At 45.4% G+C, this 22208-nt stretch overlaps 1 protein-coding gene across 8 annotated transcripts in view; it reads left to right on the forward strand.

Moving 5' to 3' along the window:
• Positions 1-22208, forward strand: part of STXBP5L (syntaxin binding protein 5L) — a 504619-nt gene that overhangs the window by 91656 nt on the left and 390755 nt on the right. The gene's annotated exons all lie outside the window — the stretch shown is intronic.

Consider the following 22208-nt stretch of genomic DNA (forward strand, 5'->3'; position numbering starts at 1 on the left):
TTAAGAAAAATAAATCAAATCAATTCAATTCATATTTATAATGTTGAACATATGCATAAAGTGCTTGGTGTAAAAAAATATATTAATCCAATAAGGTGCAATAAATGCTCGGTAATGAATAAAAGAATCACATATAAGGTGCAAAAGTGCCAAAAAATATATATTCAAAGTCCCAAGAAAAAAAATCTTTTTTGTGCTAGACGTGTTCCTGTAAGGTGCTGTATAACTTTAAAGCGGAGTTCCAGCCTAACACACTCACCTGTCCAACGGTCCAGCGATGCGGCCGACCAGAAGCCTCGCTCTTCTCGCTCTCTGCTCTGCGGCGCCGGCATCACTGGTGTGGGCACCCGGCTGTGACAGTTTGCGGCTTCACAGCCGGGTACGCACTGCGCATGCGCGAGTTGCGCTACGCGTCGTGATTGGCTGGAAATCTTCTGGGACCTCTGACATGTCCCAGAAGATTGCAGGGAGGGAGGGGGAGAGGAGAACTTTCGCTCAGGGCGCCGCGGCGCTCCGAGCGGAAGTGGGAGCGGGTACCTGTCAAAACCAAATGTGGCATGTCAGGGGGTTAGAACTGCCTAAAGCGGAAGTTCCACTTTTGGGTGGAACTCTGCTTTAAGGTGCCTATTTTCAAGGTGCAATGGTGCTCCACGCAGTGACGGTCCTCCAAATCCCCCTAAGGGAATCCACTCACCGGAGCTGAAAAGTGAATGAGCCTTTATGGTATTGTGGGCCAATAATCCTCCAATCCTGGCAAGCGCAGACCTCCTCTCCAGTGTCTCCAGGTATCACTCAGGGAAAGAATGAGCCAGAAATAGTGAAGCCCGTAGTAAACATTTATTAAAGATAAAATCAAAACTACTCACATGATAAGTCACAGACACAGCTCCGTTCCCGGAATGCAGCCGCCTTGCGTTCCACGGGGTCCAGGAAGTGATGTAATACGTTGGCCGTTCACCGGAAGTGCGTCGACGCGTTTCACCCGCCTACAAGGGGCGTTATCAAAGACCCAAACCAGAAATCTTGTAAGCTGATAAATTCCTGTCCTCTCTGCTTTTTTTTAATATTATCAGGTACATTGTTCTTAGTTCTCTCAGTGGAATACAGAACACCTCTCCTCTATGTCATACAGATAAAAAGGAAAGGGAAGGTGCTCTGTAGTCCTGTTCTAAGGTACAGGGGGGGTATTCTTCTGTAGAGGATCATTATACTGTATACAGTGTTTTGCTGCACTTGATTAAAAGAACAATATTACTAAAATACTTAGAATATCAGCTAGCACAATAAGTTGTTAAATCGCAACTAATAGACAAGAAAGCAGAAGTGCACAGCGCTAAATTAAAAATATCCTAATTGATATGGACTAAAATGATAGAGACCCAAAATCAATAATGTAGTGCATATGGATATGATCACATGCAAAGGAAAGGTTCCCTTGGAACATGAATAGGAAACAGTCACCAGCGGTGAATCCCTTGAATAAACAGTCCAATAGGTGGATGGTAGCTGATAGCCAGTATGTAACACTGCAGGGGGAGCCTTCACCAACACCCAAATGTGCAGCAGCTTACCAGAAAGTGTAGATCCCCCCATGACAATCGCTCAAATGTCATCCAATGTCACCGGGCGTGATTCCCAACAGCTCAAATGGTCTCCACTCCCATTGGGCGTAATCCCTGTCCAGATGAATAGACCGCATGTGCTCAAAGGTATACCCCTTGTAGAGCTCGATAGCAGAGATTATCACCACCAGCCAATGATAGATGCAAAAAATAACAAGAAGGAACCTCTCATAGTGTAATATCTTTATTTAAAAAGCAAAATATCCACTCACAGTTAAAACCAGATAAGTGCAGCACAGCGCGGGTCTCATGAGGATAATCCCCTTGTGCGGTGGGTACTGGTACGGATACGTCCTGATGAAGCTATATCTTGGCAAAACGCGTTGACACATACGGATACGTCCTGATGAAGCTATATCTTGGCAAAACGCGTTGACACATACGGATACGTCCTGATGAAGCTATATCTTGGCAAAATGCGTTGACACATGAAGACCTCATAATCCATTGGCTATAACAAACAGGTGTATAACCATTTCTCTCTATATATATACAGTTGATCCGCTTGGCACCACAATAACAGTTTTTATGAAATATTTTTGTTTTTATCACTAGGTGTAATAAAACTCATGATGTTATATAAGATGCCATGCTTTGGCCTGTATAGTCTGATTTTCTCCAGCCTTCTTACATAGTTACATAGTATTCAAGGTTGAATAAAGACAATAGTCCATCCAGTTCAACCTGTGTAGGTGTATGTGTGTTAGTGTTGGTAATTATTTCCCATATCCCTGTATGTTGTGTTCTTTAACCACTTCTGGACCGCCCGTTGCAGTTTTACGTCTGTACTTTGACGTTAAAGTCGGGGGTTATGGCAGCAGATAGCTGCCATAACCTCCGGTATTTTTTTAAACTGCGGGCGGTCCGCTGGAAGAGTCCAGAGAAGGGCAACTAAACTAATTAGGGGATTGGAGGCCCTTAATTATGAAGAGCGTCTGCAATCGCTCGATTTATTCTCCCTGGAGAAGAGACGCCTGAGAGGGGACATGATAGCAATTTATAAATACCTCAATGGTGATCTCAGCATAGAAAAAAAGCTATTCAGTCGCAAGGATTGCATGAGGACTCGAGGGCATACAATGCGATTAGAGGAGAAGCGGTTTAACCTCAGGCAACGCAGGGGGTTCTTTACTGTTAAAGCTACAAGATTGTGGAATTCTCTACCACAAGAGGTGGTTTCTGCCGGAAGTATGGTGGCTTTCAAAAGACTCTTGGACGTACATCTCAAGGATCAGAACATTCAGGGCTATGTGAGATGATTACAGCCACACACACCTACACAGGTTGAACTGGATGGACTATTATCTTTATTCAACCTCTACTACTATGTAACTATGTAACATAAGGGTAGTCCCAGCAGCAGATTTGCCGCGGTATCACCCTTATGGGCTGCGGGATAGGTGACCCGTCCCCCCTCCCGCCGCTTTCCGGTCGTTTTCCCCACTTACCGGACTCGCCGGTAGCGGGTAAAATGACCCGGTCTGCTGTCCCCTAAGGCAGGAAGTCGAGTGAGGGCAAGATGGTCCTCACTCGACTCTATGGCCTTGGAGGACCGGAGCAATGTCATACATCGCTTCTTAGCAACGGATTTAACCACTTGCCGACTGCCAAAGTGGTTCGTTATCGTCCAGCGATAACTACGTACTACGTCGCTGGACTCCTCCCCCTGTAGGCGGCGCTCGCGCGCCGCCGGAGGCACACTCCCGCTGTTTTCAGTCACAGCGGGAGTCGGGCCAGGGGAGGAGCGGCGGCGATCGCCACTGCTCTTCCCCGATCGTCAGGGAATCTAGTTTGGAGATCCGCCCGCCTGTGTAAACAGAGCGGGCGGATCTCCTAAGCTGAACATGCGATCTGTCTCTGACTCACTCAGTCACCTCCCCCCACACACGCTAGTAAGCACCAGGCTTACGCGCAGAAGCGAACTCATACGAAGGTTACGCCCACATAAGTAAACGGTGTTCAAACCACACATGTGAGGTATCACCGCGATCGTTGGAGCGAGAGCAATAATTTGAGTACCAGACCTCCTCTGTAACTCTAAGCTGGTAACCTATAAAAATGTTTAAAATGTCGCCTATGGGGATTTTTTAGGTATCAATGTTTGTCGCCATTCTACGAGCGTGCACAATTTTGAAGCATGACATGTTAGGTATCTATTTACTCGGCGTAATATTATCGTTCACATTATAGAAAAAAATTGGGCTAACTTTACTGTTTTCATATTTTTTAATTAAAAAAAGTGATTTTTTTTCCAAAAAAAAATTGCGTTTGTAAGACCGCCACGCAAATACGGTGTGATATAAAATATTGCAACGATCTCGATTTTTTTCTCCAGGGTCTCTGCTAAAAAACATATATAATGTTTAGGGGTTCTAAGTAATTTTATAGCAAAAAAACTGATTTTAACTTGTAAACAACAAGTGTCAGAAAAAGGCCCGGTCCAGAAGTGGTTAAGTTGCACGTCCAATAATCTTTTAAAAATATCAATACTCCCCGCCGCCACCACCAATTGTGGAAGAGCGTTCCACATCCTTACCGCCCTGACAGTGAAAAACCTCCTATGCAGCTTAAGGTCAAACCGCTTCTCCTCCAATCTCATTGTGTGGCCTCGTGTCCTCTTACACTTCCTGAGACTGAATATTTTTTTTCCTATGTTGAAATCACCATTGAGGTATTTGTAAATCGCTATTATGTCCCCTCTCAAGCATCTCTTCTCAAGGGAGAACAAATTTAGTGCCTGTAGTCGTTCCTCGTAATTGAGCTCCTCCACTCCCCTTCTATTTATCTATACATTACGGATGTTGGTCTAGGGCAGTGATGGCGAACCTTGGTGCCCCAGATGTTTTGGAACTGAGTTTCCCATGATGCTCATGCACTCTACAGTGTTACATAGTTACATAGTTACATAGTAGTTGAGGTTGAATAAAGACAATAGTCCATCCAGTTCAACCTGTGTAGGTGTGTGTGGCTGTAATCATCTCTCATACCCCTAATGTTCGGATCCTTGAGATGTACGTCCAAGAGTCTTTTGAAAGTAGCCATACTTCCCGCAGAAACCACCTCTTGTGGTAGAGAATTCCACAATCTTGTAGCCCTAACAGTAAAGAACCCCCTGCGTTGCCTGAGGTTAAAACGCTTCTCCTCTAATCGCATTGTATGTCCTCATGCCCTCATGCAATCCTTGCGACTGAATAGCTTTTTTTCTATGCTGAGATCACCATTGAGGTATTTATAATTTGCTATCGTGTCCCCTCTCAGGCGTCTCTTCTCCAGGGAGAATAATTTAACCACTTTACCACCGGAGGATTTTGCTGTCTTACGTCCAGGCCACTTTTTGCGATTCGGCACTGTGCGAATTTAACTGACAATTGCGCGGTCGTGCGATGCTGTACCCAAACAAAATTTACATCCTTTTTTTCCCACAAACAGAGCTTTCTTTTGGTGGTATTTGATCACCTGTGCGATTTTTACTTTTTTGCGCTATAAACAAAAAAATAGAGTAAATTTTGAAAAAATAACAATATTTTTCACATTTTTTTGTATGAAATTCCCCCCCCCAAAAAAAGTAAAAATCAAATTTTTTTAAAATTTTTGGCCAATTTGTTTTCTGCTACCTATGTTTGGTAAAAAAAAATCACAAAAAGCGTATTTTGATTGGTTTGCGCAAAAGTTATTGCGTTTACTAACTAAGGGAAAGATTTCTGTCATTTTTGGTGGGTTTTTTTTTTAACGAGTAATGGTGGCGATCTGCAATTTTTTTTGCGGGACTGCGACATTGCGGCGGACAGATCGGACCCTTGACTGACATTTTTGACACTTTTGGGGGTACCAGTGACATTACTGCAGTAATCAGTACTATAAATATGCACTGTTACTGTAAAAATGACACTGGCAGGGAAGGGGTTAATTTTATTGGAGAGGGAAGGGTTAATGTATGCCTGGTGCTTACTGACGTGTGTGGGGGGAGGTGACTGAGTGACACAGGGACAGATCGCGTGTTCAGCTATGCTGAACCCTGCAATCTGTCACTGTTTGTCACTTAGGAGATCCCACCGCTTTGTTTACACATGCGGGCGGATCTCCACACTCGATTCCCCGACGATCGGGGAAGAGCAGCGGCGATCGCCGCCTCTCTTCCCCTGGCCCGACTCCCGCTGTGACTGAAAACAGCGAGAGAGAGCCTCCGGCGGTGCGCGTGCGCCGCCCACAAGGGGGGGAGTCCAGCGACGTAGGTCTACGTCGCTGGACGGGATCGATCCACTTTGCCGCAGTAGAGCTTGAGTGAGCGGTCGGCAATTGTGGTTAAGCGATTGTAGACGCTCCTCATAATTAAGGTCCTCCAATCCCCTAATTAGTTTAGTTGCCCTTCTCTGGACTGTAGTTGAGCATCATGGGAAATGTAGTTCAAAAACATCTGGGATGCCAAGGTTCGCCATCACTGGCCTAGGGTGTCACATTTTTAATTTATATCTATACTATGGACTTGTGTACATGGGCTTTTGTTTGCATTATAACTGCTTCTTTCCCTACACAAGTCAATGGGAATGGAAAAGAAGCTTGGTGTAGGTTGATGCAGCTTAGAAGGAGGTCAACGGCAGGTCAAAGCACCTGATGGTGAACTGTGATGGATCTCAGAAGCTTTTTTCAAGTGCAAGTGCCGTAAAAACCAAGCAGCATTCGCTCCCAAAGCCCTTTGATGCAAGCCCGAAAAGCACTCACCCGATAGGTTGTGCCCGAAAAGAACTCACCCGATAGGTTTTAAATCTTTGTGGCTTTTGCTTCAGTTTGTGCGAGTGTTGACTTCTGCATTTTCAGGACTGAACTCAGAAAAGCCATGCCGCTTTGGGGTTGTGGCCTTGGCGGCAGGACAGGAAATTAAACTGGACTCTTACAGTTTATTAACTTTAATTGCCTTCTAATGTATTAATTGGTCTTTTTATGTGTTTGTTGTTTCAGCTGTAAATATATAGGTTCGGAAATTAATTTGAGATTAGCTAGGAAAGATGGCAAGGGAGGAGGGGAGGTTTTCCACTGCAGATAATTGCAGCCTGGGCTGAGCTGCAAAGTAAACAGAACAGCCTTTATAGAGAAAAACACAGCGCACAAATCGAATTCTTCTTCAATTTCCATGAAAATAAGTTATTATTTTTTTTTTTTTTGTTATAAAGCGTAAATAAAGCGTATAATAAATTGATTTTTCTCTATTTAGAGTCTTGAATTATTTAAAATAATTTCTAAATTATTCAGTTAAAAGATAAAGAGTATACACAAGGCATCACTAAGCGGCAGACTGCGGTTCGGATCCAGAGTCAATGTCTCATTGGGACCCCCCCCCCCCCATGGTCGAGCCATTTAGGATGCGGTTCTTCCCCTCAGCAACCGCTACCACTGTCTTCTTTGCAGAGCTGACATCGGATGGGCAGAACAGCCATTGGTGGATGGAGGGCGGGAGCTGGCCCAGTTAACTGACTGATTGCTAGGGCTGCCCTGCATCCTAGTAACCAATAAGTTATCTGGTAAGCACCCGGCCTCCGTCCTTTCCTGTGCTGCCCTTCCAATGTCATCTCTAGACCTTTTGTGCCTCCTGCCCTCCACCCTATGTTAGGTAGGACAGGGAAGAGGGCTGTTTCACTGTAATGAAGCACGGAGAAAGTTGGGGGTGATGTGAAGGGGGGGTCTGGAAACTTTAACATGAAGGAGGAAGGGGGTGATATAAAAGGGGGGGGGACAGGAATGTGAAGGAAGTTATATAAGGGGGGGTTCTATAAAGAGAGTAAGGACAGGAATGTGAAGGGGGGCTGGGGACTGCAATGTGAAGGAGGGGTGCTATAAAGGGGGTGAGGACAGGAATGTAAAGGGGGGTGCTATAAAGGGGGTGAGGGCAGAATTGTGAAGGGAGGCTGAGGATTGCAAAGTGAAGGAGGGGTGCTAAAAAGGGAGTGAGGACAGGAATGTGAAGGGGGGTTCTATAAAGGGGATGAGGACAGGAATGTAGAGGGGGGCTGGGGACTGCAATGTGCAAGAGGGGTGCTATAAAGAGGGTGAGGACGGGGATGTGAAGGGGAGCTGGGGACCGCAATGTGAAGGAGGGGTGCTATAAAGGGGGTGAGAACAGGAAAGTGAAGGAGACTAGAGACTGCAACATGAAGGAGGGGTGCAATAAAGGGAATGAGGACAGGAATGTGAAGGGGGGCTGGGGACTGCAATGTGAAGGAGGGGTGCAGTAAAGGGGGTGAGGACAGGAATGTAAATGGGGGGCTGGTGACTGCAATGTGAAGGAGGGGTGCAGTAAAGGGGGTGAGGACAGGAATGTGAAGGGGGCTGGGGATTGCAATGTGAAGGAGGGGTGCAATAAAGGGAATGAGGGCAGGAATGTGAAGGGGGGCTTGGGACTGCAATGTGAAGGAGGGGTGCAGTAAAGGGGGTGAGGACAGGAATGTGAGGGGGGGCTGGGGACTACAATGCGAAGGAGGGGTGCAATAAAGGGGGGTAGGGCAGGAATGTGAAGGGGGGCTGGGGACTGCAATGTGAAGGAGGGGTGCAGTAAAGGGGTTGAGGACAGGAATGTGATGGGGGGCTGGGGACTGCAATGTGAAGGAGGGGTGCAGTAAAGGGGGTGAGGACAGGAATGTGAGGGGGGGCTGGGGACTACAATGTGAAGGATGGGTGCAATAAAGGGGGATAGGGCAGGAATGTAAAGGGGGGCTGGGGACTGCATTGTGAGGGAGAGGTGCTACAAAGGGGGTGAGGACAGGAATGTGAAGGGGGGCTGGGGACTGCAATGTGGAAGGAGGGGTGCAATAAAGGGGGGTAGGGCAGGAATGTGAAGGGGGGCTGGGGACTGCAATGTGAAGGAGGGGTACTATAAAGGGGTTGAGGACAGGCATGTGATGGGGGGCTGGGGACTGCAATGTGAAGGAGGGGTGCAATAAAGGGGGTAGGGCAGGAATGTGAAGGGGGGCTGGGGACTGCATTGTGAGGGAGAGGTGCTACAAAGGGGGTGAGGATAGGAATGTGAAGGGGAGCTGGGGACTGCAATGTGAAGGAGGGGTGCAGTAAAGGGGGTGAGGACAGAATTGTGAAGGGGAGCTGGGGACTGCAATGTGAAGGTGGGGTGCAGTATAGGGGGTGAGGACAGGAATGCGAAGGAGGGCTGGGGACTGCAATGTGAAGGAGGGGTGAAATAAAGGGGTTGAGGACAGGAATGTGAGGGGGGGCTGGGGACTGCAATGTGAAGGAGGGGTGCAGTAAAGGGGGTGAGGACAGGAATGTGAAGGGGGGCTGGGGACTGCAATATGAAGGAGGGGTGCAGTAAAGGGGGTGAGGACAGGAATGTGAAGGGGGGCTGGGGACTGCAATATGAAGGAGGGGTGCTATAAAGGGGGCAAAGACAGGAATGTGAAGGGGGGCTGGGGACTGCAATGTGAAGGAGGGGTGCAATAAAGGGTACGAGGACAAGAATGTAAAGGGGGGCTGGGGACTGCAATATGAAGGAGGGGTGCTATAAGGGGGTGAGGACAGGAATGTGGAGGAGGGCTGGGGATTGCAATATTGAGAAGGGGTGCTATAAAGGGGGAGAGGACAGGAATGTGAAGGGGGGCTGGGGACTGCAATGTGAAGGAGGGGTGCTATAGAGGGGGACGGAGGACTGCAATGTGAAGAGAGGGATGATGTGCAGGGGGGACTGAGAACACTGATGTAATAACAGGATTGTGATGTGAAGGATCTGAGGCTAGGTTCACACCATTGCATATAGGTGGCCCATTTATCTTGGTGGGCTGCCTTATAGGCGTATACGCAGAAACGCAGAAAAAGGTCCCTGACCCTTTTTCTTTAAATCACACTGTGCCGACCTGCATGGTACTGTGACACTCTGCTGGAAGAGAATTTTACTGACTGGACCTTTGTGGATTTTAATTCAATACCCCTGCTATTCACTAACGTCAGTGTAAAACCCAATCGGCAAAATCGTATTTATCGCTTTAAAATGTTATTGTATTTTCAGAGTTCATTTCCAATCTTTTTAATTCTGCAGCTTTCATTAAAATAATAATTGATTCAAATAAAGTAATGAATGTTCTTGTTCGGTAAACTGTACCACCTCCACTTCACTCATAGGGGACTATGGATGTGTGGGTAGAGCACTGGTCCCAAAGCAGAATGAATAGGGCTTTAGATCCAAAATAAAATAAAATATATAAAAAAAAAGAAGAAGAAAAAAGTATATAAATATGTGAAAAATAAAATGTATTAAAAAAATAAATAAATAAAAAGAAAAAATGATATAAATATGTAAAAATGATAAATATAATGTGAAGTCTGGCTAGTGTCACTAATTAGCCTTTGATTATTTTTTTTTTATCCTGCAATTTGCTGTCCACTATTCTCATTTATGACCAGCATTTAGAGCAGGGGTGGGGAACCTATGTCCCGGGGGCCGTATGCGGCCCTCAAAGTCATTTGGTCCGGCCCCCCGTGCAGCGGAGTCTGGGTCTCTCAGCTGATCTGGCAGAATGGAGCCAATGCTTCCTGTATAGTTTCGGCTCCGTTGTGACAGTCTGAGTGAGTCACAGGCGGAGTCATATCAAATGCACTCCGCCTGTAACCAATACAGGAAACATCGCCTCTTCCTTCAGCGCGGCACCGCTGCTAGCCAGCAGTACCCACAGCACAGTACAAGCCAGCAGTACCAGCCAGCTGTACCCACCAGCATTACCTGCCAGCAGTTCTTTTCAAAACTTACCACCACAAATTCGACTGCTCTCCAGACTGACCGACACAAACCTGGAAAACCAGTTCCGAGTAGCAACATCATCAATACCAGCTAACATCACACACCTCACCAAAAATAAGCAGTTGCAGCCATCACATTAGGGGTGAGTTAATTAAATGTTTGACCAAATATAACAGGCACATTTTTAAGTTGATAATTTTATACGGCCCCCGAATGATTTTATAAATCCCCAAATGGCCCTTGGCAGAAAAAAGGTTCCCCGCCCCTGATTTAGAGTAGTAATAATGTTCAGCATTGTTAGCCGAACACATTGAGCACAATAAAATTGAACATTCCCCACTAAACTATTTGTTAAAATCCTTACCCTAGCAGTTGCAGTTTACAGCTTTCAATGCTGGTGGCACCTTCTGTCCTGGTGCTGCTTCCCTGAACTTCCAGGAAATAGTTAATGGACAGTGCAGTCTTGGGTCAGTTTGTTAGCTTGGACAAAGGAGGAGGGGAGTTCCTTACCATCCTAGGCTCAGGGACTGTGTGTTGATAAAAGGTAGGGTGGTGGCGCTGCCTAATTGTAAATGTGCAAGGGTATTAAAAAGTGCAACGTGATAATAAAAGTGACGTCACTATAAGATATATTTTTAGATGTCAATAGACATTTAAGGTGATGTGTGCTGACGAATATGAAGGAGGAATTAATCAAAGGTGATATGAAAGATATGAGTGAAATATAGATTAAAGGAATTATAAGTAAAGAATGTATGTGCAAAAGTTGTATCACATATGAATATAAATATACAGTCTAATCATGCAATATAAACTGATTAATAACTTAAAGTGCTCTGTGCATAGAAAAAATACCCTGTTAATACCACACGAGGTGATATAAAGGTGGGTAAGGGATAAATGAACCAAAATAAGTGTATGACGTCCAGCGAAAAAAGTCCAATATGAGTGCTTAATATCCAAGTGACAGATAGTGACCAAAAATAAATAAATTCAAATATAAGTGAAGTATAAATGAACCATATCAAATACGTGACATCCAACAACAATTATAAAGTTCAATATAAGTGCTTGATGTCTAAGTGACAAGTGTGGTGGCCAAAAGATAGACAAAGTTCAAGTATGGATAGCAGGTACCAATATCTTAATGGTGAACTATGAGGAGTGACCCCGTGGTGGGCGGTGAGGTACAGGGTGATCCCTCTGATAAAAAGCTCACTCACCAGAAATACCCACCCCACACAGGGGTATAGAGCGGGTATATAGGTGTATCCTGCGGCAGGAGAGATCCCTGTAACCACGTCAAATCCTGAATGGGAGAGTCCTGGAGGTGATCTGTACAGTCCTAAATGGATGGTTCCCCAGGGAGAGTACTCGAGATCTATTGAGCTCCTGACAGTGGGTAATGGGCGTCCAAAAGTGTCCTCGGGGTGTCACTCGCAGTAGTGTACCAGGGATTGATAAATAAGGCACATAGCGTGATACCGTATGGGCAAATTTATTGATAAAACATTTGAGAGGTACTCACATTTCAAGAAGAAGATATAAGCAAACAGTCATGGAGATGGAGCGCAAACGCGATCGACAAAACCGGAAGTGATGCGACACGCTGTACGCGTTTCGTAGTAAATACGTCCTCCGCTGCTGAGGCCCCCATGGCTCATAAGGGGTAAAACGGAACTTGGTCCTGGTCATCATGGGGGGTAAATCTTCTGGAAGTCAAGTGGTTAAAGGAGTTGTAAAGTCAGAAGGTGCATTCTATGCATTAAGATGAAAAAACCTTCTGTGTGTACCAGCCTCCTCAGCACCCCCTAATACTTACCTGAACCCCCTCTCTATCCAGCGATGTCCACGAGTCCCTCGGTCAGTCAGTCAGTTAGCCAGTCAGGAGAGAGGGGGGTGGAGCCAAACAGCACCTCCTGTCTAAATGGACACAGGGAGCTGTAGCTCGGCTCGGGTGCCCCTATAGCAAGCTGCTTGCTGTGGGGGCACTGGACAGGAGGGAGGGGCCAGGAGCAGCGAAGAGGGACCCCGAGAAGGGGAGGATCCGGGGTGCTCTGTGCAAAACCATCTGCACAGAGCAGGTGTATCACATGTTTGTTATTTACAAAAAAAAAACACACACAAGACTTTACAATTAATTAAAGGCCTAAAGAAGGGGGGAGTGTGTTGGTCCTGGAACATGTCGGCTTTCTCTTTTGACATCTTGTCATGAACAATAAAGATTTGTTGGACTTACATTAGATCCGTGGTGCTCAATTTCACATTCTTTAACGCAAAAGAAAAAAAAAAATGTAAAACTGCTGTTCTCACACACATGATTAAGTTTATGTGTTAAAAAGAAAAAATACAGGTTTTCATGATATAACCCACTGTAACCGGTTCCTACGCCACGAATCTTATAATTTTAAAGGGCTAGCAAAGCAATGTGGCATTTGGGTTTATCACAAAGGTTTTACATCTGCTGGTTTGTGATTAGTCTCACATTTCTGTTTTTCAAAGGGAGCTTATTATAAGCCTGACTTCTTCTTTAAAGCTGTTAGAGGAGTAATGCGCTTCCTCTTCTGCTGGGTTGGAAGGTTTCCATCGGTGATGTCACCGGTCTATGCCCATCTGGTAATGCCTTCAAATCTCCCACATATCAAATCTGCTCCGTGCAATCCAAGACAAAGAAAAGAATGTCTAGCTGCTGTTATTCCTAATAGCTTCACCGTGTTTCTTCTAGTATATGCATGATTTATGACCATGGTGGATTATGCTGCCTACTATGAGAATCATTGAATGTATAGTGATGGCTTGCCCAGCATTCTGTATGTGGGTTTCATCTTGGTCCACGGCTCAGTTTTACCTCTTTAAATACCCCCTTGTCCCTTGCACACAGTACCTCTTCTGAGGCTGGAGCTGAGTGAACGATATGATGACATCACAGTCATGTGACTGTACTGAAACTGTGTTATGCTACCTAGAATGGGCAGGTAAGCTCCTCAAAGGCTGGAATTAAGAGAAAGAAAAGATGACATCACAGTCATGTGACTGGGCTAGCCTATGTTATGCTATATAGAGCAGACAGGCAACCTCCTCTATAAGGCCAGGACTGAGAGAAAGAAAAGATGACATCACAGTCATGTGACTGGGCTGAGCCTATGTTATGCTATCTAGAGCAGACATGCAAATTCCTCTATAAGGCCAGGATTGGGAGAAAGAAAAGATGACATCACAGTCATGTGACTGTCCTGAGACTGTGTTATGCTACCTAGAACGGGGAGGTCAGCTCCTCAAAGGCTGGCATTAGGAGAAAGAAAAGATGACATCACAGTTACATGACTGGACTGAGCCTATGTTATATTACCCAAAGCAGACAAGCAAGCTCCTCTGTAAGGCCAGGACTGAGAGAAAGAAAAGATGATATCACAGTCACATGATTGGGCTGAGCCTATGTTATGCTACCTAGAGTAGACAGGCAAGTTCTTCTATAAGGCCAGGACTGAGAGAAAGAAAGGATGACATCACAGTCATGTGACTGTACTGAGCCTATGTTATGCTACCTAGAGCAGACAGGCAAGGTCCTCTATAAGGCCAGGACTGAGAGAATAAAAAGATGACATCACAGTCACGTGACTGTACTGAGACTGTGTTATGCTATATAGAGCAGACATGCATATTCCTCTATAAGGCCAGGACTGAAAGAAAGAAAAGATGACATCACAGTCATGTGACTGTACTGAGCCTGTGTTATGCTACCTAGAATGGGGAGGTCAGCTCCTCAGTTTTACCCTGTAGTAAAACTTGCCTTATCCCTATGATCACCTGATGTCCTCCCGCTATGTCCTCAGGCCGATCCCGGTTTTTCGTCTTCCGGGTTCCCTTCCCTGCGAGCGCCGCAACGCAGGGGGGGCAGAACCAGACGGGAAATTGAAAAAAAAAAACAAAACATGATACATTGCAATCTGTTAGGATTACATTACTTTTTTAACCATTTCACCTCAGTTTTGTCCCTAGTGCTTTGTCCAGTGCCCTACCTGCACTTTTACTGTTTTATTACTTTTATTTTTATTGATAATTGTTTATTAATAATTTATTAATTTAATAATTTAATAATAATTTGTATTCACTTTTACTGTTTTATTCCTAAGAATTACGGGCCTACAACATAAAACAGATTTTCATGCAAATCAATGTAACGCTTTGACATTCAAAAATACTGACATAATCAGACCATCAGGGAGGTTAAAAGAAAGAAAAGAGGACATCACAGTCACATGACTGGGCTAGCCTATGTTATGTTACCTAGAGCAGACAAGCAAGCGCCTCTGTAAGGACAAGATGGAGAGAAAGAAAAAAAAAATGACCACAGTTATTTGACTGGACTGAGATTGTGTTATGCTACCCAGAGCAGTTAGGGAAGCTCCTCTAAGACCCCTTTCTCATGGATGTGCCAGCCAGGAGACAGCCGATCTCTGCTGAGCAGGCGGGTGGCTGGTCTGTGTCTGCTCGGCTTTTTCAGAGCAGACAGGGACACAGCCCGCTCTCCTCTATGGGCTGTCAGATGTACACGGACCCGACTGCCATCCGTGGCGCTAGACAGGTGGGGAACGGATGCCCATCCATCTGGTTTTAGTGGATTGGTTCAGATTGGATGTCGGCGGGACATCCATTTACATCCACCACTCCATAGATGGTCCTGATTGGTCCGCCAGTGTTATTGAGGCCTAAGGTCCAGGAGCAAAAGAAAAAAAATATCACAGTAATGTGACTGTATTGAGACTCGGTTAGGGTTAGACTACCTAGAGCAGACAGGCAAGCTCCTCTGTATGGCCAGGGCAGAAAGAAAAGATGACATCACAGTCATGTGACTGTACTGATACTGTATTATGCTACCTAGAGCAGACAGGGAAGATCCTCTAAGGCTGGGAGTGAGAGAAAAAAAAATGACATCACAGTCACGTGACTGGGCTGAGCCTATATTGTACTATATAGAGCAGACAGGCAAGCTCCTCTGTAAGGCCAGGACAGGGAGAAAGAAAAGATGACATCATAGTCATGTGACTGTATTGAGACTTCATCAGGCTACCTAGAGCAGACAGGGAAGCTCCTCTGATTCCGGCACAGAGAGAAAGAAAAGATGACATCACAGTCATATGACTGTACAGAGACTGTTATGTTGCCTAGAGCATACAGGGAAGCTCCTCTGAGTCCAGCAGGGAAAGAAAGAAAAGATGACATCACGGTCATGTGACTTTATTGAGACTGCATTAGGCTACATAGAGCAGACAGGGTAGCTCCTCTGAGTCCGGCTACAAAGGACTCCTCCTGTATCTACTTGATGGTGGACTCTGATAGAGTACAGGTGTGTGTGGGGGGTGGGATGCTCAACCACAGAAGTCTGGTCAGACCGAATACATAATAAACAAGCAAAAAATTGGGGGAGTAAACCCTGAACATGTATATCTAAAGCCGGTGCAGCTATGGACCAAGCAACATGTATATTAAAAAAGAATAGCGCAACCATGCAAAAGAAATGACTATTAAATATGAAGACAATCCATAAATAAAAATGGGGGTTTAGTCCCACCATATGGCCATATCGTGCTCAAGTGTTGTGCTATCTACTGCTGTAGTCTTAACTTGCTAAACTGATAAAAAATGATTGGATAGTATTGTTAATTGTGTGTCATTGCTCTGATTTCTAATTTGGAGCCTGAAGTGCCAGAATATTGTTTTCTGGAAGGGGTGTATTCATAAAAAATATTTGCATAGCTTTTCATCCTGTGAAACAGCATATACATTGGTTTTGTGCAAATGCCAGCAAAGTAGAATATTAATGGACTATTTTCCCTGCAGGATGGATATTTTTCATTTATAATAGCGTGAATCAGGAAAATACCACATTATGGGCACTAGATAGAGCTGATGATCATGGGAAATAAATACTTATTTACTTTGATTGTCTGCTACATTTAGAGGCCATAATGCAGTACTTTCCTGACTTCTCTATTCTTATGGATGAGAAACATCCAGCCTGGACAGAAAACAGTCTAGTAACATTTTTTGCCAGCATTTGCATAGATCAAATGCCCATGTGGAAAAGTAGCTCTGTGTATGTTTTATTAAATACACCCCTGGTTTGCCATTTTTTCATATAATTTCAGCAATCTTGGAACCTCATATTTTCATTTTGGGACCTCATTTATGGTCACGGCCCACAGATTGGAAACCTAAGCCCAACCTTATAAAAATCCACTCTACCAAAAAGTGATGTTTTGGCACAGGTGAAGTCTGGTGGGCTTAGTTAACCCCTGGGTTCTTATATGGCGCTTTTCCACTGCATGGAACCGAACGGTTCGGCTCGCTTTTGCGCTTTTCCACTGCATGGTACGGTGTGGGAATGGTTCGGTATGGTGCGGTACGGCGGCGCTTTTCCACTACATGGAACCGAACGGTACGGCTCGCTTAAACAGTACCACCTCGGTTGTGGTTCCAAGAGGGGCGTACCGGTACCATATCCCACAATCCTTTGCATGCAGCCTTGACTGTTTGTCACTACTAGCCACTGATTGGTCAGAGAATCGTTGTTATCCCACCCACTTACTATTAGTGGAAAAGCAAACCGTACCGAACCGTTCCAACACCGTACCATGCGGTACCATGCAGTGGAAAACCAAACCGAGCCAAGCAGGGCCGAGTGGAGCCGAGCCGATACTTGCAGTGGAAAAGTGCCATTATGTCCGGGATTCTCCAACACCGATATCTCCCTGCCTTAATTCCTGACTCTGTTCTTAGCTAAGTGAGAGTTTTGGTTGTTCCTGCCCACCTTTGTGTATTCCTGCCCACAGGAGGGTGTTTCCATCTTTGTATTCCGGTATTTGTATTTCTTTTGTTACACTTTTTGTGATGGGAGTCACTTTGGGTGGGGGGCCCGGGGAACCCAGCTTCCCTTGGAGAGGTTGGGAAACCCTTGTTTCAGCTCCCCATTCCCTCTTATGTGTAAGTCACCCTGTGTCTATTAGGGTCACAGGGTGACCGAGAAAATGATGGACAGCTACTTAATGGACACCGAGAATATGGTTTGGATTACTTCAAATGGGGCAGTAATATTTGTTAACAATACCCCTCAAGAAATATATGAAGATTTATTCCCACTTCACACTGAGAGACTTATAGCCTGTTGTAGACCATTGCCATGAAGTCTGTGACTCCTGAATAATCAAAGCATTGCTTAGATGTGGATTTCATGGCTATTGTGTCATCTATTGTTTGTCTGTCTGCTAGTATTGTGTGCACTCCACTTAAGCTGGTTTAAGTGCTGAGTTAATTGGCATGTTAATTATATCATTGTCCAGGTGGTCAGTTTAATTAACTTAATGTTTAGCTATGGTAATTATATTCCTGTGTGCAGTATGTATTGTTAAGGTAATATGATCAGAAGGGGGATTTCCTCCTGTGTGGTATATATTCTGTGTGAGTTTGTTCAATAAAATGTTCCAGATCTCATACAAGCTATTGTCGGTTAGTCTTGTATGTTATGTGGATATAATGTCTGATATCTATGTTCAAGAATGGAGGAAGCGGTATACTGACAGAAGCACTCAAGCACAGTGTGGGTCGGTTCCCTCACACTTTTCATGGTATAAAACACATCAACAATCCAAAAGGGATGGTGGGAACCCGTCATAATGGGCACAGTAAATGTGCAGACCCCAAAACTCATTGCAGGGAAGGTTGGAGCCCTTCATAATGGGCACAGCAGGTGTGCAGACCTGAGAATTTGGTATAGGGATGGTGGGACCCCCTCATAATGGACACAGTAGGCGTACAGACCCAGGAACACAGAGCAGGAATGGTAGGAGCCCCTCATATCAGGCTTAGCATGTGTGCAGACCTGGAAACTCAATACAGTAATAGTAGGAACCCCTCATAACGGGCACAGTAGGCATGCAGCTTTGAGTAACCCAATGCAGGGATGGTAGGAGCCCCTCACAATGGGTAAAGCTGGTGTACAGGCCTGGGAACTCTGCACAGGGACGGGGGAACTCCTCATAAGGGGAACAGCAGATGTACAGACCCAGGAACTCAGTGCAGGTATGGTGGGAACCCCTCATAATGGGCCTACCATGTGTGCAGACCTGGAAACTCAATACAAGAATAGTAGGTGTGCAGACCGGGATAACTCAGTGCAAGGATAGTAGGAGCCCCTTATGATGGGCACAGCAGGTGTACAGACCTGAGAACTCAATACAGGGCTGGTGGGAACCTCTTTATAATGGGCACAGCAGACGTACAGACCTGGGAACTCAGCACAAGGATGGTGGGAACCCCTTTATAATGGGCACAGCAGGTGTACAGACCTGAGAACTCAGCACAGGGATGGTGGGAACCCCTCATGATGGGCCTTGCATGTGTGCAGGCCTGGAAACTCAATACAGGGATAGTAGGTGTGCAGATCTGGGTAACTCAGTGCAGGGATGGTGAGAGCTCCTCATGATGGGCACAGCAGGTGTACCTGATCCAGGAACAGAGAGCAGGGGTAGTGGGAGCCCCTCATAATGGGCACAGCAGGTGTGCAGACCCGGAAACTCAGCACAGGGATGGTAGAAACCCCTCATAATGGACACAGCAGTTGTACAGACCTAGAAACTCAGCAAAGGGTTGGTGGGAGCCCCTTACAATGGGCACAGCAGTTGTGCAGACCCGGGAACTCAGCAAAGGGATGGTGGGAACACCCTAAAATGGGCACAGCAGGTGTGCAGACCCAAGAACTCAGTGCAGCTGTGGTGAGAATCCCTCATAATGGTCACCGCAGGAGTACAGACATGGAGAATTCAGTACAGGGATGGTGGGAGCCCCTCATAATGGACACCTCTAATTGTTCAGACCCAGGAATACAAAGCAAGAATTGCGGGAGCCCTTCATAATGAACACAGCAGGCATACAGCCCTGGAGAACTCAGAGTAGGGATGGTGGGGAGCCCTCATAATGGGCACATTAGGTGTATAGACCTGGGAACTCTTGTACAGCCAAATGCAAAGATCTCACCAACTGAGTTCCTGAGCGATGAAAGAAAACGTCAGATGACTTAACCCTCCAGCATCTACCAAAAACAAAATATAAGTTGTGGGTGAATCAACCAGTTAAATATATCATAAAAGCTAAGAGTTTACCGATTTCACTAACCCAGATCTGACGGGTAAGACTGCGACTGGCTCTGGGGTTTCTAAAACTGCCAGTGATGGTAAGCGGTGGGAGTCAGATGAATAGAGAACGAGTCTCCGGGCTCTGCTATCATTAGATACACTCTATTAAAGCTGGTCCAGGAGAGAAAACAATTCCACGTTGCTAACATTTCCTTTTAACCTGCTGGTTCATGTACCTGTTTGGCCTAGTTGTTTCCTTGCTATTACATGTGTCTGTTGTAATTTCATCCTCCATGACTCCCCTCTGTGCATCTACAGTGTTAGCTGGGTACAGTAGAACACCGCAGGGGGAACGCCGGTGCGGTGTTGCTTTAACTGTCTCCCCTTGTTGGGTATCACAATGCTTGCGACTAAAAATTTGTTTTATTCCTATCAGATGAGGCTCCTAAAATAAAGTATGTGGATGCTAGCCATGTAGCGGGATGTTATTTATGCAGTATAATTTACAGTGCTGTGAAAAAGTAATTGCCCCCCTCTTCCTAAATCATGAATGAACTGTGATTAACCACATTTTTTTTTGGAAAGCTGAGTTAAATTTCACTTTTTAGTGTAGTTGTGAGGTCTGCACGTTAGCTCGCGTGCAGAAGCGAACGCATACGCAAGTCCCGCCCACATGTGTAAATGGTGTTCAAACCACACATGCGAGGTATCGCCGCGATCGTTAGAGCGAGAGCAATCATTTGAGCCCTAGACCTCCTCTAACTCTAAGCTGGTAACCTGTAGAAATTTTTAAAGTGTCGCCTATGGGGATTTTTACCAATGTTTGTCACCATTCCACGAGCGTGCGCAAATTTAAAGCATGACATATTTTATATCTATTTACTCAGCATAACATTATCTTTCATATCATAGAAAAAATTGGGCTAAATTTACTGTTTTCTTATTTTTTAATGAAAAAAAGTAAATTTTTTCCAATAAAATTGCATTTGGAAGACCGCTACGCAAATACGGTGTGATAAAAAATATTGCAATGATCTCAATTTTATTCTCTAGGGTCTCTGCTACAAAAAAAATATATAATGTTTGGGGGTTTTAAGTAGTTTTCTAGCAAAAAAAAACAGATTTTAGCTTGTAAACAACAAGTGTCAGAAATAGGCCTGGTCCTTAAGGCCCCTTTCACACTAGTGCGACTTGTCCCGCGATTTTGAACCGCAAGTCGTTTTACATTATTTTCAAAGAGCCCCATTCATATCAGCGCTACTTGAAGTCGCACCGACTTCAAAGTAGTCCCTGCACTACTTTGGCACGATTTTGAGGCCAAAGACATTCAAGCCCAGTCAAAATGGCGGTAAAAGTCGCGGCAAAATCGTGGTAAATCGCGCGACTTTGAAGTCACACTAGTGTGAAAGGGGCCTAAGTGGTAAACAACTGAGGAACCCAACAGTGCCGCGCTAAAGACATGAAAACAAGTCAGATTACTCTAACAAGTGAAGTGCCGCGTGTAAATATTTCAATTATAAAGTATAATAGTGCAACAATCAACCAAAGTGCAAGAGCAAAATTGTGCAATATAGCAAAAAAAAACATGTTTCTTAATTTAGCTCCAAATTTCAAATAAATATATAAAAGTGCAAAGTCCACATAATGTGAATAAATAATGTCCAAAAAAAAAAGTTGAGATCCGTATCCAAGGAAATAGATATTCTGTGTTCCAGAATGAAAAAAGAATCATCACAAGTGCATCTGTCACCATAAGGGGAAATCAGGAGCGCTTACCAGAAAATTTGGACTCTACTGCCAACAGCAAGGACTCAAACAAGCAGTAGGCTATGAGCTTTGTATATACGACCCTTGATTGTCCTTTTGGCTAAGATCAAGTGTAGTATCTGTTCTTATCAGTTGGTATGGACCTTGATGGTTAGTATCGGCAGGGGCTGAAATTAACCAGGGCGCTCCATGCAAAACTGGGGGACTGGGAAGTAGGCACTGTCAGAGAAAGCGGGATGAGTCCATTGCCTCCTGATTTGAATGGGATCCGCCCCTATCAGTTTGAAGGGAGCGAAAAAGCCAGTGTAGCCACTCACATCGGTTAGTACTGCTCCTGGATGTAATTGGTAAGGAATTGGGATAGCGGTGGGAGGGCTTTTCCTCCTGGGTTGAATCTGGCCTTGCAAAAGGCTTGTCCCCAGTTGAAGGCAGGCTCTCCCTAAGCTGTCTACGTTCCACTTTTTTCCGCACCTGCCTCATGGGACAGGCCTTTTGGCCAGGACCAGAGGAATTTTTTATTCCTGGCCCACGGGCCTGTCAAGGTCTTGCACCTTGACACAACCTGCACTTCTCCACTTCCCCTTCCCCACTCTTTTTTCTTTGTTGTGTGCCCACGTTTTTCTTTTTGGTTGTCACTGCACGATTAGTACGGCGTAGGTCCTCGGGCCTGCCCTGGACATCTTGGGAGGGGGTGGATATGGCCTTCTGGCTTAGTTAGCCCTCTCTCATGGGGTCTCCCTTCGGGGGAGCCCCACCTAGTACTTGGGGTGGGCTGTTTCGGCAGTCCCCCTGGAGAATGGGGTCTGCCTGGTTTCGGCTGGGCAGGCCATAGTGAGTACCTCAATCCCTGTCAGGAGTCTTGCGCCCCGGGGGATCAGGGTCAGGGCCCTTCCTTCTCGGTGCCTAGTGCACTTTTTGTGTGTCTCACGTTTGCGTGTGTGCACTTTTCTATGC

This window comes from Pelophylax lessonae (assembly GCF_965119305.1).
Source record: "Pelophylax lessonae genome assembly, chromosome: 2".
NCBI lineage: Eukaryota > Metazoa > Chordata > Amphibia > Anura > Ranidae > Pelophylax > Pelophylax lessonae.